Source organism: Marmota flaviventris, chromosome 15 (genome assembly GCF_047511675.1).
Source record: "Marmota flaviventris isolate mMarFla1 chromosome 15, mMarFla1.hap1, whole genome shotgun sequence".
Classification (NCBI taxonomy): Eukaryota; Metazoa; Chordata; class Mammalia; order Rodentia; family Sciuridae; genus Marmota; species Marmota flaviventris.
In genome coordinates, this window is record NC_092512.1 from 69,046,439 (window position 1) to 69,061,791 (window position 15,353).

Genomic DNA, 15,353 nt, shown 5'->3' on the forward strand with positions numbered 1-15,353 from the left:
TACTGCGGAATAAATTACTGTGCCGAAAAATTAGCGATGCTCTCCCACTTTAGACGCTACCCTTACCATAAGAACATAATGAAATATATCACATATCAAATCACCCTTTCCTCAGACTATTATTATATTCTAATGAAAAATTAGGAGAGGAGAGACACATAAACCTCAAATGGGAGGGATGAAAACGAGCCAGAGTGGATTTGCTCTAGTATTGAGCCATGAGAAGCATCTCCAAAATGCACAGTCCATATGGAAATAAGAGCTTTTCTCCTCTATTTATTAGAAAGTCAATAAAATAAATTACAGATTGTGTGAAAAACTGAAATAATATATATTAAAATGACAACAAGGCTGGCCAAGCTTACACCCAAATTAGATGGGCTGTAAAAACAATGTATTTCAGAAAGGAAATAGGAAGGAGCCGAGAAAAGCCTGAGATACAAATGACTAGAGCTGAGCGTGGCGCCCCCTGGAGGTGAGACACGGGACCACAAGTACATACACTGCACTTTTTCCTGAAGAAGGATCCAGGAGCAGCTCTGCAAGATTCTGGCACCAAGGGGACTGATTCCTAACATATCATGACCAGGATAGCTCCCTTTGGAGTCTCTTTCCAACCCAAACCCTAAGCAGCTTCTTCCACCCCTGCTGGATTGTCGTCCTCTTTTCCACCCATTTCTCCACTCCCTCCTAGAGTTTATCTATAGGGAATTTCTTTCATTCCAGTTTCTTAAAAAAATGTTTAATAGCACAATTAATAATATATTAAAGGAAAATGCTCCGAACTCATAAAATAATAGCCAATGCCTTCCCTTGTAGATGCCTAAAGAAAAACAAAGTCCTATCAAACCAAGAGATAACAAGGGTAATAACCTATAATGGAAAATAGAAAACAATAATAGTATTAGCTAGTACTGGTCTGATCTGATGCACTAACTAGTTTACTGCACACACAAAACCCTGTGAGAAAATTAATACTTATCATTGTTCCCCTTTTTGCAGACAGAGAAATGGGAGCATAGAGTGATGAAAATGCTCCATCCAAGGTCACATAGCTATTAAGTAATGGTGCAGGAATCAGAACGCAGGCTGTTGGGTTCACCACACTGATCCACCAAGGTACAATATCTCCTATTAGAAAGGCAGCCCTGTGGTACTTCATTTATTTTGTTTGAAATGTTACCAGTTCTTTCAGCAACATATAATAGAATAAAAATTATCTTGATGAAACTAAGTCAGGCTATATCATCCCTTGGACTATTTTAAACCTAAACAGCCCTGGCTTCTTCATGTTCACTCTCCCCCACCCGCTTCTTTAGTTGTCTCTCTTTCTGATGATTGTAGGATAATGTTTACAAGCATTTCCTTTCATCTACTATGGTACTAATAAATTGGGTAATAAAAGTAAAGACAAAGAATATTATGTCAACCAATGTTCATCTTAGGTAAATTTTAACAGCATTACACCCAAGTGTCTGGTGTAATGCATTACACATTAAACCAAGTGTCTGGTTTAGGGAAACTACTTGGAACTAAATTAGGTCCTCTTAGGCTGATCTTCATTTTTCTATTCATCCTGGAAAATCCTTAAATGTTTTAAACCTATAATACATCAGCTATAGACATTCTAGCAAAACAACCAAAAAGTTTCTAATCTACATTGACTATCTTGTTAAAGGTTTCACATCCAAACTAAGCATTGTATTTATTTGTGAAAATAAATGAAAGTAAGGTGCAAATAACACTATTTTGGAAATGAAAAAATAATTTGAGCATTTGAAATGTACAGAAACATTATACATTACATAAGATTGTATTATGTATGCAGGTCCTTGTAAGACATTTAAGTTAAAGTTTTCTTCTATTTTCTTCTATTTTCAACACAACCAGAAAGTTGACCAATGAAGTTCAGTACCTTCCTTTTTTTTTCCCAACTTTACTTCCCCATTTTTTCATGAGTAAAAATAAATGTTGTCATATGCCACTAAGGTTTTTTTTATTGACATATAGTAATTGTACATATTTATAGGGTGTAGTGTGACAATTAAAAATAGAGAACACTTCACAAATTTGAATGTTATTCTTGTGCCGGGGCCATGCTAATCTTCTCATATTGTTCCAATTTTAGTCAGTGTGCTTGCAAAGCAAGCACTTTATTTCCACTTCTTTGTGGAATTAAGATTATCTGTAAATAAACACTAGAGTATATCAGGTCATGAAGCTTGTTAGTCTCAACTCACCTGGCACTGATGGCAATATTACTCACCACTTCTGAAATTCGCCACTTGGATCATGTAATAGGGAATCCTATAGGAACATCTTGGCCATAGTAAGACCAGGTGACATTGTCAGTATTCCTTCCTCCTGTTTTCATTCTCCTGTTCACATAAGTACAACAGGCAATGAAGATACTTCCTGAACATAAAAAAAAAATATTTTTTTTAATTTTATATATTATTTTTCAAATATAATTACAGAAGGATCATATTCATTGGTCATGTAGTGAAGAACATGAAACTGAGCCCGTAATCCTAAATTAATTTTTGTCTAAAATGACCCCCAAGCTGAAATCAGGTTACAGATTAACCCTTTCACACCTACTGCTAACAAGTTCTTTGTCCTGATAACTCAAAATACCAACATTGCTATAAGTAGCTTAGACAGACCCAGATCTACCTCATGTATAGGTCAACTCAGGGGACAGTAGAATTCTGCAGCTACCACAGTGGCCTTGGAAAAATGTAAAAATAGATAGGCACACAAAGTATCTTATTTGCCTGTCACGTTTACCCAAATACTTGCCTCTGAGTTCTTCTGTTCCTGTCACCAGACAGGGAGGTACTCAGTGCCCACACCTGGGCTATGCATACACATCCTTATCAACAGGGCACAGAGATCCTGGTGTCAGTGCCTAGGAGTGTTCTCCATTCACAATCCTTTGGTAACTGAAAGTTTCATTTGCTTGGTTAGGTGTGTAACAGGGAGTTCACACATTGAATTGTGACTGGACTTCATTTGACTATCCTTGACTTACAGGCCTTTTATAACCTTGAAAAGCTTTCTAGTACCAATACTCACAAGTGGGTTACATGAACATCATGCTGCATAGCTATTTCTTATTCGTCCACTTTTTCAATTTGGCTTTACTTCTTTCTCTATTATTTCATTTCACTATGTCAGAAATTTAAATTTGGGTAGGTCTTCATTCAGATGCATATTGAAAGCAGGGATGGTGTTTTCTTCTTCTGGAATACCCTCATATTTCCCATCCATCATCCAAAACTCCTTGGCCTCTTTCTCCATTAAGTTCTCCAGGAAGTATTCTTTGGGTACCCTAGTCTACAATGCTCACTATACCCTACTGTTATATATTTTGGTTTTAATGTTTTTTTCTTACAAAGAGAATACAAGGAACTATTTACATATCTCTTCTCATGGGGCTTTAAATAGTATCTGATATATTTGTTGAGTTTTAGCAACTTCATGATCATTGTAATTTATCTACTTAAGATTTATTTATAACTTGATGACTTATAACATTTCTCCTATGTGAATACAAAAGTAAATCATTTGAGGATCTTCAAACTTATAGCAGAGAAAAACACACAACAGGCATTTCAAACTTCATATGTCCAAAACAGAACTCAATTTTTATACCCCCGCCCCAGAACTCTCCCTTCTCCCAGCATCCATTATTTCTAAAAATGTTGCTATCCTTCATTCACTCAGTTTCTTAAGCCAAAAATCGTGCTGTTCTTGTTTTCACTGTCCCTTGTTGTTAACTCGAGTTTCATATTTACAAACTCCCTGTTATAATATCCCCCCAAAACAAGAAGAGCAACATATTTTAGTTTCAGCTGATGAAAGCTGTGATGTCTCTTCTGCATGTATAGGTTTTACCCAAAAAGTTTTACAAAATGAAAAATAGATGATTATTATAATGGCAGGAACTACCTAGAAGCTGGTGAAACTATTTCAAAATGTTTAAAGTTACCATCTTTCATTTAGTTTATTTTTAAGAAATAGACCTCAAATTTTGAAGAATCTGAATAAGAGCTCCTCTGATAATACCCAGTAAATGTAGAGGAATCTTTAATGCTTACATAAAGTTAAGCATTTGTCGGTCCTATTCCTACAGCAGTATCTATGTTCCCATGGCAGTTTACAACGGCCCTGTGCACATCACATCATTTCTGCATCGCCATAGCACCATGACACTATTTTCACCATCTTATAGATGGAGGTGCTGGTTAGCTTGCCCAAGATCACTCAGTGTGTCAGTGCTAAAATTCATCCCAGAACCTCAGTTTTCTAATGCCTTATATGGTGCATACTCTAACTTTTTCTGGGCAATTCCTCCCCCAAAATCAGTAGCAGAGCCCAAATACACACACACACACACACACACACACACACACACACATACACACATGTATACGTGTATGCATGCATGCATCAATACATGTGCACACATACAGATACACATACAAGCACACACAAGACTTTCTCTGTAGTCACCAAAAAAAAAAATCACTGTTTCAGTGGTTCCACAGTCACCCTTGAACTCTGCAATTTGCCTGAATTGCTCCCTTAGACTGGGGTATTTCTTGGGATGCTTGAACAGAATCACCTGAGACCCCATTAAAGCACATTCAATTAGCCACGTAATGCATGACACTGACCCACAATGGAGTCACTGACACCAATAACCAAAGACCCCCCGAAACCCCCACCCCAGGCCTTTTGACTCAGCTCATGAGGAAGAGAGCTAACTCAGGCCCTGGGGCAGCAGGGTATGAAGCCAGAGCCAGCAAATGTCCTGAGTGGCAGTCCTGGCATTGGGTTGTACGTGGGTCCATTTTGTTCATTTTAAAGCCACTGTCCTTTATAGAACAAATCTCTTCGGATCTGTGCCTGCTCAGCATGTGGAGAGGAAGCTGGTGGGGGGAGGGAGTTGGTGTTATCTTAAATAACGGTGCACCAAATAAACACTATGCACACCCCCCAGCCATGCAGAAACAGAAAGTAAATCATCACCAAAAAGCTTATTTTACAAACCCACAAATCATGAGAAATATAAATGCTTTCCTTTCTACTCCCATGTTTTAATAAAGACTCCCCCCTCCTTTTTTTTTTTTTTTTCAGACTCACTCAATTACAATATCACTATCAGTTCACATTACAGGTCAGAGAAATGGTGCTTAATGTATGAGGAGCCAGTTCTCCTCTCCTAATAGCCTGTCATTCCGGGGATTTGAATGTCAGAATACAGCCTGCTGCGGTAATGCTAGTCGGCAGCCCGATGATGAAAACTTTGGACAAATCATGAAGAACACTCCAGATCCACATCATCGGAAGGTTACCGGGGAGAGCCTTTCATTCTGCTTTGACCCCTTGATCTGACAAGTGACACCTACAAAATGAACAGCTCTCCAACTTAAATTGTTTAACTGTAGCCTGATCAGTTTTATTATCTTGCTAATCCGGATATCAGCCGTTTCATCAGAATGGAAGATATGCATATCATGAATTATTTTGACACGGGGACCTTTTAATTTTTGCCAGCAATATTTCACTGCCCCAATCAGGGCCCACAGTCACTGATGCTGTTCGCCTCCTGGGATGTCAGGGGATAGCGTTACTCCTGACGGCACCAAATCATCCGGGAGCTGTAACGAGCCATTGCTGCGATTATTATTATCTGCTGTAGTCATGCATTTCATTACAGCACAGGCAGCAAGGGCTGGGGCTTCAGGGCAGTCTTCTTCAGGCATCTCTGCCATTTTATGGGCTTGTCGAGCTCAGGGGTATAATTTCCCTTTTCTTTCCCCTCTACAGACAAGGCGAGGTGAATTTCTAATAAAAACAAAACACTAGGTAGGCACTGCAGGAAGAGCAAGCTCCATATACGACATTAAGCAGCAGTAAGGCAGCCTGAATGGCCCACTTGAAGTTTATGGAAGCAGTGGTTAATCAGCAATATGGTTTGCTACAGAGAGACAAAAAGAGTTTATCCTGGAAAAAAAAAAAATGTTCCCTTCTAAATTGCAAAGTGCTAAGAATGCTTTCTTAAGGAAAACTCCTTTCCTGCCTTGGATGTGTTTCTTAATTTCCCTCTTCCTAGCTAAGCATCTTCTTCTCCTGAATTTCCATTCTATGAGGACTCAGGGCCACTCCAAGCCTGGGCCATATTTTCTGCATTCCCTGAATTGTTTTGGCATTGTGCCCTTAGTGGCACTGAGCAGCATCAGGAAGTACACCGTCATTTCCACCAGAAGGCTGCTATAGATATTGTCAATCAATACATTACTTTGTACCTTCCTTATGAGTATCCAAGGAAGGAAGTTTTCTCTAGGTTCACAAACGATCTGTGTTTACCCCAGGGGTGTTGTAAATCACATAATTTATTGTTTCCTTCTTTGCAATGGTTGCTAGAAACCTCTAGGCTAAATGTACTGTTTCTTTAAAAATTAAACATAGAACCACTATGTGATCCAGTAATTCCACTGCTGGATGTATAACCCAATGAACTGAAAGCAGGGACTCAAACAGATATTTATACCCCCAGGTTCGTAGCAGCATTATTCATCCTAGACAAAAGAGGGGACAAACCAGTGTCCACCAATGGACGAATGGATAAACCACATTTTGCTGCATACCTGCAATGGAGTATTTTTTCAGCCATAAAAGAAGGAAATTCCAATATATATCACAATATTGATGAACTCTGAGGACATTATGCTAAGAGGAATAAGCCAGACAAGCAAAGATAAAGACTGTATAATATTCCTGTTACAAAAGGTACAAAAGACAAATTCATAGAAATATAAAGTAGAAAGGTAGCTTCCAGGGGCTTGGGAGGAAGAAGAAACCAGGAGTTGTTAATGGGGACAGAGAGTCAGTTTTACAAGATGAAAAGGGATGTGGAGGTCGAAGGTGGTGGTGAGGGTGCACAGCCCTGTAAATGTACTTAATATCAGTGTACACTTGACCATGAGTAAAATTGCAAATTTTATGTTGCATCTATTTCATCATAATTTTAAAAAAAACACAAAATTTGCAGCAGCCAACCTCTAGTAAATACAAAAGATCTAGATGTATGTTATATCATTACGCTAATATTGTTCTTATTTACTCTTCCTATGCTTGCATTATCTTCATTTTCCTGACTTTTAAAAAATATTAATTTTGTTGTTTGTTAGTTTTTTTATGATGATGTTTTTACAGAACAGGAGGGATTTGAATATTAAAATATATTTTTTTATTCTGGAAAGACAAAACTATTGGAGGAAGAGAAAAAATGAGAGAGATGTTTTTCTGAAACCCATAGTGACCCAGAGGGCAGATGGGGTATCTCTGAGAGGGAAGCTGCTCCTCCCTTCTTGGGGCAGGGAACCACTCTCTTACTGGTGTCATCAAGAGAATTCCTACGTGCTCTCTGGGCTGTTCCCCAGCCTCAGATCCATTCATGTGCATCTGTCTCTCTCCCCAGCTGGGCCAGCCTTGCAGGTGTGTGAATTTTGCAGTTTCCCAGAGCCCCACACACAGAAGGGCCCCTCACTTGATTTAGTGCTCTGCTATCAAATATTAAAATTCTTAATGACTTTTAAACTAGAAGCTCAGTGTTTTCCTTTTGCACAGAGCCTCACAAATCATGTAGCTTCTCTTGCCACCAGTGAACAGCGAGCATCTTAGGAGAAAAGAACCTGTTTCATTTCTCATCAAATCCCCAGCCTGATCCAGTGCCCAATGGGCAGTTCCATAGGAGATATTCATCTGCAATTGACTCACTGTTTCTGGGAGTTCTGCATTCACAGGTTCAAGCAACCACAGACTAAAACTATTTGAAAAAAAAAACTGCACATGTGATGAACATAAATAGACATTTTTGTCATTATTCTCTATACAACATAGTATAATGGCTATTTACATTCCATTTACATTGTATTAGTTGTTATAAGTAATCTAGAGCTGATTTAAAATATATAAGAGAATGTGTGTAGGTGTATGTAAATACTCTGCCATTTTATATAAGGAAATTGAGCATCAGCAGATCTGGGTATCTTTACAAGGGTGAGGGCAGTTCTTGGAGCCAATTCCCCATGGAGAATGAGGGACAGGCAAGTGTACATACGGAAACTACATGAAGTTCTTTCTTTCACTGTACAATTGTCCTTCCTCCTAATCACTGGACTAGATCCACTCCAGATAAAACTTACAAAAGCAAAAAAGGCAAGCTAATCAAGGGAAAGAAGGCTTATGAATACAACCAAGAAATGAAGAGGACACTGTCCTTGATTTTTTCTTGGTTGGAATCCATAGATGGAAATCACCTTTGATGTGAGGACCATGATGTGTGTTATATCCATAGTTCAAGTGGCTGTAGCCCAGGTCCCAGCTGTAAGAGAAAACTGCACATTACTTTATCCCAGCAAATCATTATCAACACTATTTTTAAAACTCTCCAGAGATTATTTTCACAACTTCTCTACAATTATAATACAGTATCATCATCCAATCATTCTTCCCAATATCCTGGATAGGTATGACTTCAATGGCTTTCCATTTTAACTAGATAGAAATACAGAAAATGAATAGAACTAGAAGAAAATTATGAGAAGGAGAAGAAAAAAACTGGGTGGGGGGGTCAGAAATGCAAAGAGACATCATGGTGCATGGTTCACTGCAAGTTCAAGGTCTCTACGATGTCAGACTTCCAGTGATGATGGCCCAGAGAACTACCACTTTTCTCACATCCCCAAACCTAACAAAATGCCAAGAAATTTCAACTGAAGAATGTCTACGTGGAGTCTTTGAGGTACTTAATTTCTACTTTCATGCAAATCAGGAAAGAAAGCAAACCAAAGACATTAATTTCAGGCAGGAGAGTGGGAAGAAATAGAAACTTGGGTGTGGAGGGTAAGAAGGGGATTCAAAAGGAAATGGCACCCAGGGCAGCATTTTCTGATTTGCAGATTCTCACTAAGCCATCCCCCACCCACATGCTCACTCTGTTCCTAACAGCATCTTCATCAATTAAGATTCTATGAGACTGGCAGGCTCCAAGATCAACAGTACCATCCACATATTCACTATTCCACTGGCACGGTGAACAATTCCGAATATTAAAAGTAAAGCAACACATTCTGCCATGTCTTTTGTATACAGACAGCTGAAGCTGCGTGAAAGTTTGGCACCAAAAGGCCAAGTACCATATTTTCAGCCACCCACACGCCAAACCCTATAATAACTACAGACTCTAGATGTGAAATTCTCAGACATTTGCAGCAAAGGAAAACTAATAGTCATGTTTCTTTATGTGCTTCCTTTCCTAACAGGGCAGTTTCTCAACTTTAAAACCTCATCAACGTAAGCTAAAGAGAACAAAGGGTGCTGCGTAGATATTTTCACCAGATGTCAAATGGTTGCTTATTTATTTAAACAGAAAACCCAACTTTGTACATTTGGTTCATTTAGTGCTATGTGCTCCATAACAAGTATTTTTTTTTCTTTCTTTTTTTTTTCTTTTTGAGTAAAAAGCTGCCACCAGTGTGCTTAAGTTACAATAGGGCGTCAGAAAAGTCTGTTAGCTAGACTAAATATTGCTCTTTTTGCTTTTGGTAGAAATGTAAATCCTACTCCCATCCTCCTTCTATGATAGAGAAACATTATAGCTAAAATTATCTCAGGATTAATAAAAAATCCTTCCTCAGTGGTCAAATCTAGGAAGCAAAGATGTTCAGTCCTGCTATGCTTTTGAAGATAGGTATCTGAGCCACAGAGTATGGCTCTTCTCAAGGATAACCACAGAAAACATATCAGTTCCCACCTGTGTGAACAGCTGGGCTCCTGTAGCATAATGGATCACAAAACCTAAATTCTTAAGGCTTATGTTGCCCATTCAATGAAGATCATAAAAGGGTCAATCTAACACTCCTTTGAGCTCCTGCAGAAATAGGAGAATGTTGAATTTTTCTATTCGAGAAGGGCCCTGACACACCTCATTCTGTTCAAAAAAAAATGTACTTTCAGGTCGGATCTCCATCAAGGAATGTCTCCATCTGTCAGAAACAAGGTGTTTGAGAATTCCTCCTACTGACAAGGTAAGAGAGTTACAGAGGTGACACTTGGCTGAGACTAGAAATAGACAAAATGCTTCAGAGATATGCAAATACATGGGGAATATATTCCCAGATTATCAAGAGATCGACTCCTGGTTCTGCAGATCAGAGAGCACAGTGCCAACTTCCTTTGAAATATGAAGGGTAGAATTTGTACTTATAAGGAGTACTTTGAACAAGTATAAAAAGAACCTAAGTATTTTGTGATAAAGTTCCTGATATAAGAAGAAAACTCCCAGCATAGAAAGACCTGAAACATAAATGACAGGGGAATTTAGGAAAAGGTCAACAGCACTTGGACCATGCAGGGGAGCCCTGAGAACCTGGCACTACAAAATATCTGGAAATATAAATCACTGGATCACATTCAAAAAAAAAAATTTAAATATGGATAATTTTTAAAAATTATTTTGAATATTTTGAAAATCTGATCTCATAAAAAATAAGCAAAAGTTCTGGTGGCCAAAAGTAAATACATAAACAAACAAACAAACTGAAAAACACTGAAGTAAGCCACCTCTAGTCTTTTGAGTATATTGTCTTTGGAATATTTACTACCAATTCAAATCAAATGACCTCTGTTTTAATGGCAAAATGAAGATAGGAGACAAGGACCTAAATAATGGGCACTGCAACATAGTACCCTATAAATCAAGTTTTTAAAAAACTACAGTTTGAAGCTGGGCACAGTGGCACATACCTGTAATTCCACAAGTTTGGAAGGCTGAGACAGGAGGCTTATGAGTTCAAAGCCAGCCTCAGCAACAGTGAGGTGCTAAGCAACTCAGACCCTGTCTCTAAATAAAATATAAAATAGGGCTGGGGATGTGGCTAAGTGGTCAAGTGCCACTGAGTTCAATCCCCAGTACCCGCCCCACCCCCCCCAAAAAAAATTACAGCTTCAGAGAAAGAGTAAATTTAAAGAAAATCAAAATTTCACCTTTAGTAATAAAGAGATATTTTGTCAATCCTAGCCTATATTCCAGGTTTAAGAACAAAAAGACTGTTTTGAAACTGCAGAATATGGAACTATAGATCTGTATCATAGTCCAGAAGCTATAGAGATTTCAACATAAAAAGTCCAATACCCCATAGGGTACCTAAAAGAGCCAAATACAAAACCTCCCCAAAGGGGCATGTCAATCTAGACCACACACAATTTCCATTTCAAAATCTCATTAAAAGTAAGCTCAAAATCAGCCACCGTGGCACTGGCCTGTAATCCCAGTGACTTAGGAAGCTGAGGAAGAAGGATTGCAGGTTCAAGGTCAGCCTCAGCATCTTAGCCAGAACCCCTGAGTCTAAAAAAAAAAAAAAAAATGGGAGGAGGGTGTAACCCACTGGTAAATCAATGGTAAAAAAAAAAAAAAAAAAAATCCAAACTCACAAAACTGTCCTGGGGAAACAAGTCACCATAAATAAAATCTCTGAGAAATAATAATTAGAACTCTAGAAATAATTATTGAACACAATATAAATAGTGAAGATCAACATAAAATAAAAGTAAGATCAAGATCATATTTTAAGAGATGAAAGACATTAACAACTTTTCTATTCATCTTTTATAAGGAAAATTTTAAAACTATATAAACTTTAGAAATTATAGTTATAAGTAATCAAAAATTCAGATGGTTTAAAGAACAGAGAAGACATGGTTAAAGAAAAAGTTAGACAACTGGAAGAAATATAAAAAGGAAATAAAAGAAAAAAATGAAATGAAAAACATGAAAAGAGGTTAGGTATTATGGTTTAGATGGTGTGTCCTCCAAAAGCTCACATGTAAGACAATGCAAGAAGGTTTGGGGGAGAAATGATTGGGTTGTAAGAGATTTCACCCAATCAATGCATTAATCCCTTGATAGGGATCAACTGAGTGGTAACTGAAGTGGTAGGATGTGGCTGGAGAAGGTGGGAATTGGGGCATGGTTTTAGGTAATATATTTGTATCTGGCCAGTGAAGTGTCCCTCCCCTCCCCTCCCCTCCCCTCCCCTCCCCTCCCCTTCTCTTCTCTTCTCTTCTCTTCTCCTCTTCTTTTCTCTCTCTCTCTCTCTCTCTCTCTCTCTCTCTCTCTCTCTCTCTCTCTCCTTCCTGGTCACCTTGAAAACTGCTTCCCTCTGCCACACTCTTCTGCCATGATGTTCTGCCTCACTCAAGCCCTGAGGAATGGAGTCAACCATCTATGGACTAAGACCTTTGAAACTGTGAACACTCAAATAAACTTTTCCTCTCCTACAATTGTGTTTGTTGGGTCCTTTAGTAGACAGCAGTGAAAAGGTTGACTAAAACATTAGACTAGAAAATATGAAAGGGAACCAGGTGTGATGGCCCAGTGACTCAGAAGACTAATGCAAAAGAAGAGCAAGTTCAAGGATAGTCTCAGCAATTTAGCAAGACCCTGTCTCAAAATAAAATAAAATAAAAAGTTCTGGGGATGTAGCTTAATAGTACCTCCTTGGGCCAATCTCCAGTACTGGTAGAGGAGGGACTAAAGAAAAGAAAATATGGAAGGGAGAATGATATGATTCAACTTAGAGTCTCAAAGGAAGAAAATAAAGAAAAGGTGGAGGTCTAGGTAAGAGAATATCAATTAAGAATTTTCTAGAACTTATGAATGATGCTGATTTTTAGATATATAATTACCAAAAAAAAAAAAACAAAGAAAATAAGTGAATTTACACTCAGATATTTTCTATATCTGAAAAGTTACCACAGACTAGAGACAGATTTTCTATAAGAAATGACAAAGACTAGCAGGAAATTTCTCAGAAGCAACAACTGATGCCAAAGAATAGTGAAATTACTTTTAAAAGCCAAGAGAAAATAAGTTTTAGCCTATAACTTTATACCCAAATGTTATGGTTTAGCTATGAGGTATCCCCCAAGATCTCATGTGGGAGAAAAAATATATAAGAATCCTCACAGATGAAATGATTAGATTATGAGAATTGTAACCTAATCAGTACATTGATCTGCTGATGTGGATTAATTGAGTGGTAACTGTAGGCAGGTAGGGCATGGCTGGATATTTTGTCTTTGGTTAGTAGATTGAATATATATTCCTCCTCCATGCCCTTCCACCATGATCCATGATGTTCTGCCTGATCTTGGGCCCAGAGCTATGGAGTTAGTCAACCATGGACTGAACCTCTTAAACCATGAGCCAAAATAAAATTTTCCTCCTTTAAAGTTGTTCTTGTCAAGTCTTTTGGTTACAGCATTGCAAAAGCTGACTAAATCGTCACCATCTTTCAAGTACTATAACTATTCGTTAAAACTAAGATAAAGCCACATCTATCTACAAAAGTCCCTAGAGTATTATTATTACAGAAAAAAATGAAACAGAACCATAAGTGATCCAAATGACTATCAAAAGTAGAATAAATAAATCTATTGTGATTCACACACACACGCACACACACACACACAAATACACCTTGAAGAAGTAAAAATTAATAACTGCCATCACTTGCAGTAACAAGGATAAGTCTCAAGAGCATAGTGTTAAGTAGAAACTGTAAATTGAAGAAGAAGAATATGAACTATGTGGTCACATTCCAATAAAGTTGAAAACATGTAAAACTAACCAATATGTTATTAAACTACATAAAAACACATGTGGGAATATGTAGATAAAAGCAGGGAAATGGAAATCATACAACTGAGGACTGTGGGAACCTCTGGGAAGAGCCATTAATTTCAAAGTTAAGGATGAAGCTCCTTTGAAGAGTCTGGATCTAGGGTGCATACACATTCTATATATATTTCAATATATATATATATATATATATATATATATATATATATATATAATTTTTTCTTTTAATCTTTGTTATGGTTTGGATATGAGGTGTCCTCCAAAAGCTCACATGTGAGACAGTTCAAGAAGGTTCAGAGGAGAAATTATTAGGTTTTGAGAGTCTTAACCCAATCAGTGAAGTAATAGGGATGAACTGAGTGTAACTAGAGTGGTGGGGTGTGATTGAAGGAGGTGGGATTTGGAGGCGTGGCCTTGGGGTATATATTTGTATCTGGCCAGTGGCAACCTCTCTCTGCCTAGTGATCGACATGTAAGCCTCAGTCCCTCTGCCACACTCCTCTGCCATGTTTTTCCTGCCTCACCTCGAGCCCTGAGGAATGGAGCCACTGTCTGTGGATGGAGACCACTGAAACCATGGGTCTCCAAATAAAATGTTCCTCTTCTACAATTGTTCTGATAGGGTATTTCAGTCACAGCAGCAGAAAAGCAGACTAAAACAATCTTTTTCTCTTTATTCCATCCCAACAAAGTAAACTGCCAATATGACGAGTCACCATTGTACCCCATACCAGTTATGAGATAAATTTATGCTAAGACATCAGCTTAACTCTTTATATTTGAACCTTTTTGTTATTTTAACCAGACTATAGCTATATGTGCATTTCTCAACACGGATTTTGTCAGAAACAGTGTGAAGTTTCTGGCTTCTCAGTTTTAGATAATTTTAAAAATTAGAAGGAGGCATACAGTAGTAGTGAATTCATCCTTAATGAGCTGCTGCAGATTGTCTTTTAGTGCTGTTTTTATATCCTTAGCCTCAAACATTGTACAGTTAAACACTCCTCCAAACCAAAGTTAGCACTAGCTATGGAGCAATAAGACCCAGGGACAGCATAACAATAAGTTTGGATGTGAGAAACTATTGGCATTTCTGCAGCAATCGGGTGATAAAAAATATTTGAAGAGGGCTGATAATGATGAGTTGCATCAAACCAACTCCTGCTCTTAGTCTAAGCCTGATTTATATGTCCCGGTCTAATGGCTCTGGTATTAGGAGTTAGACAAAATTCTTCTATGAACCATTTGCTTTTCCAGAATTTTCCATGATGAACTAATCTTGCGTATCTCAAATATTTATGGCATTAGAACCAAAATTACTCTGAATTTTCCAGTTGACAGTGTGGGAAAGGGAATCTAGGTGGTGGATCCCATCCCTCCATGAATGTCTGTATGACCTTGGAACACTGGTGCAATCTCCCCTTGGCTCATCTTTCTAATTTCAAAATAGGAGAGTTAAATGAATCAATGTGCAAAGCACTGGGCACATTGTAGGTGCTTTTAAAAAGTGAGTTTCTTTAGCATTCTATCCTGACAAAGTCTGTCCCCATATGCCAAACATTATGCTTAGAACTGGATGAAATTTAGAATTGAAGATTATTAAAGAAGGATAATTAAACTGGATGTGGTGGTGCAT

At 38.0% G+C, this 15,353-nt stretch overlaps 1 non-coding gene across 1 annotated transcript; it reads right to left on the reverse strand.

Annotated features, from left to right (window-relative positions):
* Positions 1-2,046: 2,046 nt before the first annotated feature.
* Positions 2,047-2,152, reverse strand: LOC114090701 (U6 spliceosomal RNA). The gene has a single exon (XR_003582398.1). It is a non-coding gene; the product is annotated as a U6 spliceosomal RNA (small nuclear RNA).
* Between the last annotated feature and the right edge of the window lie 13,201 nt (positions 2,153-15,353).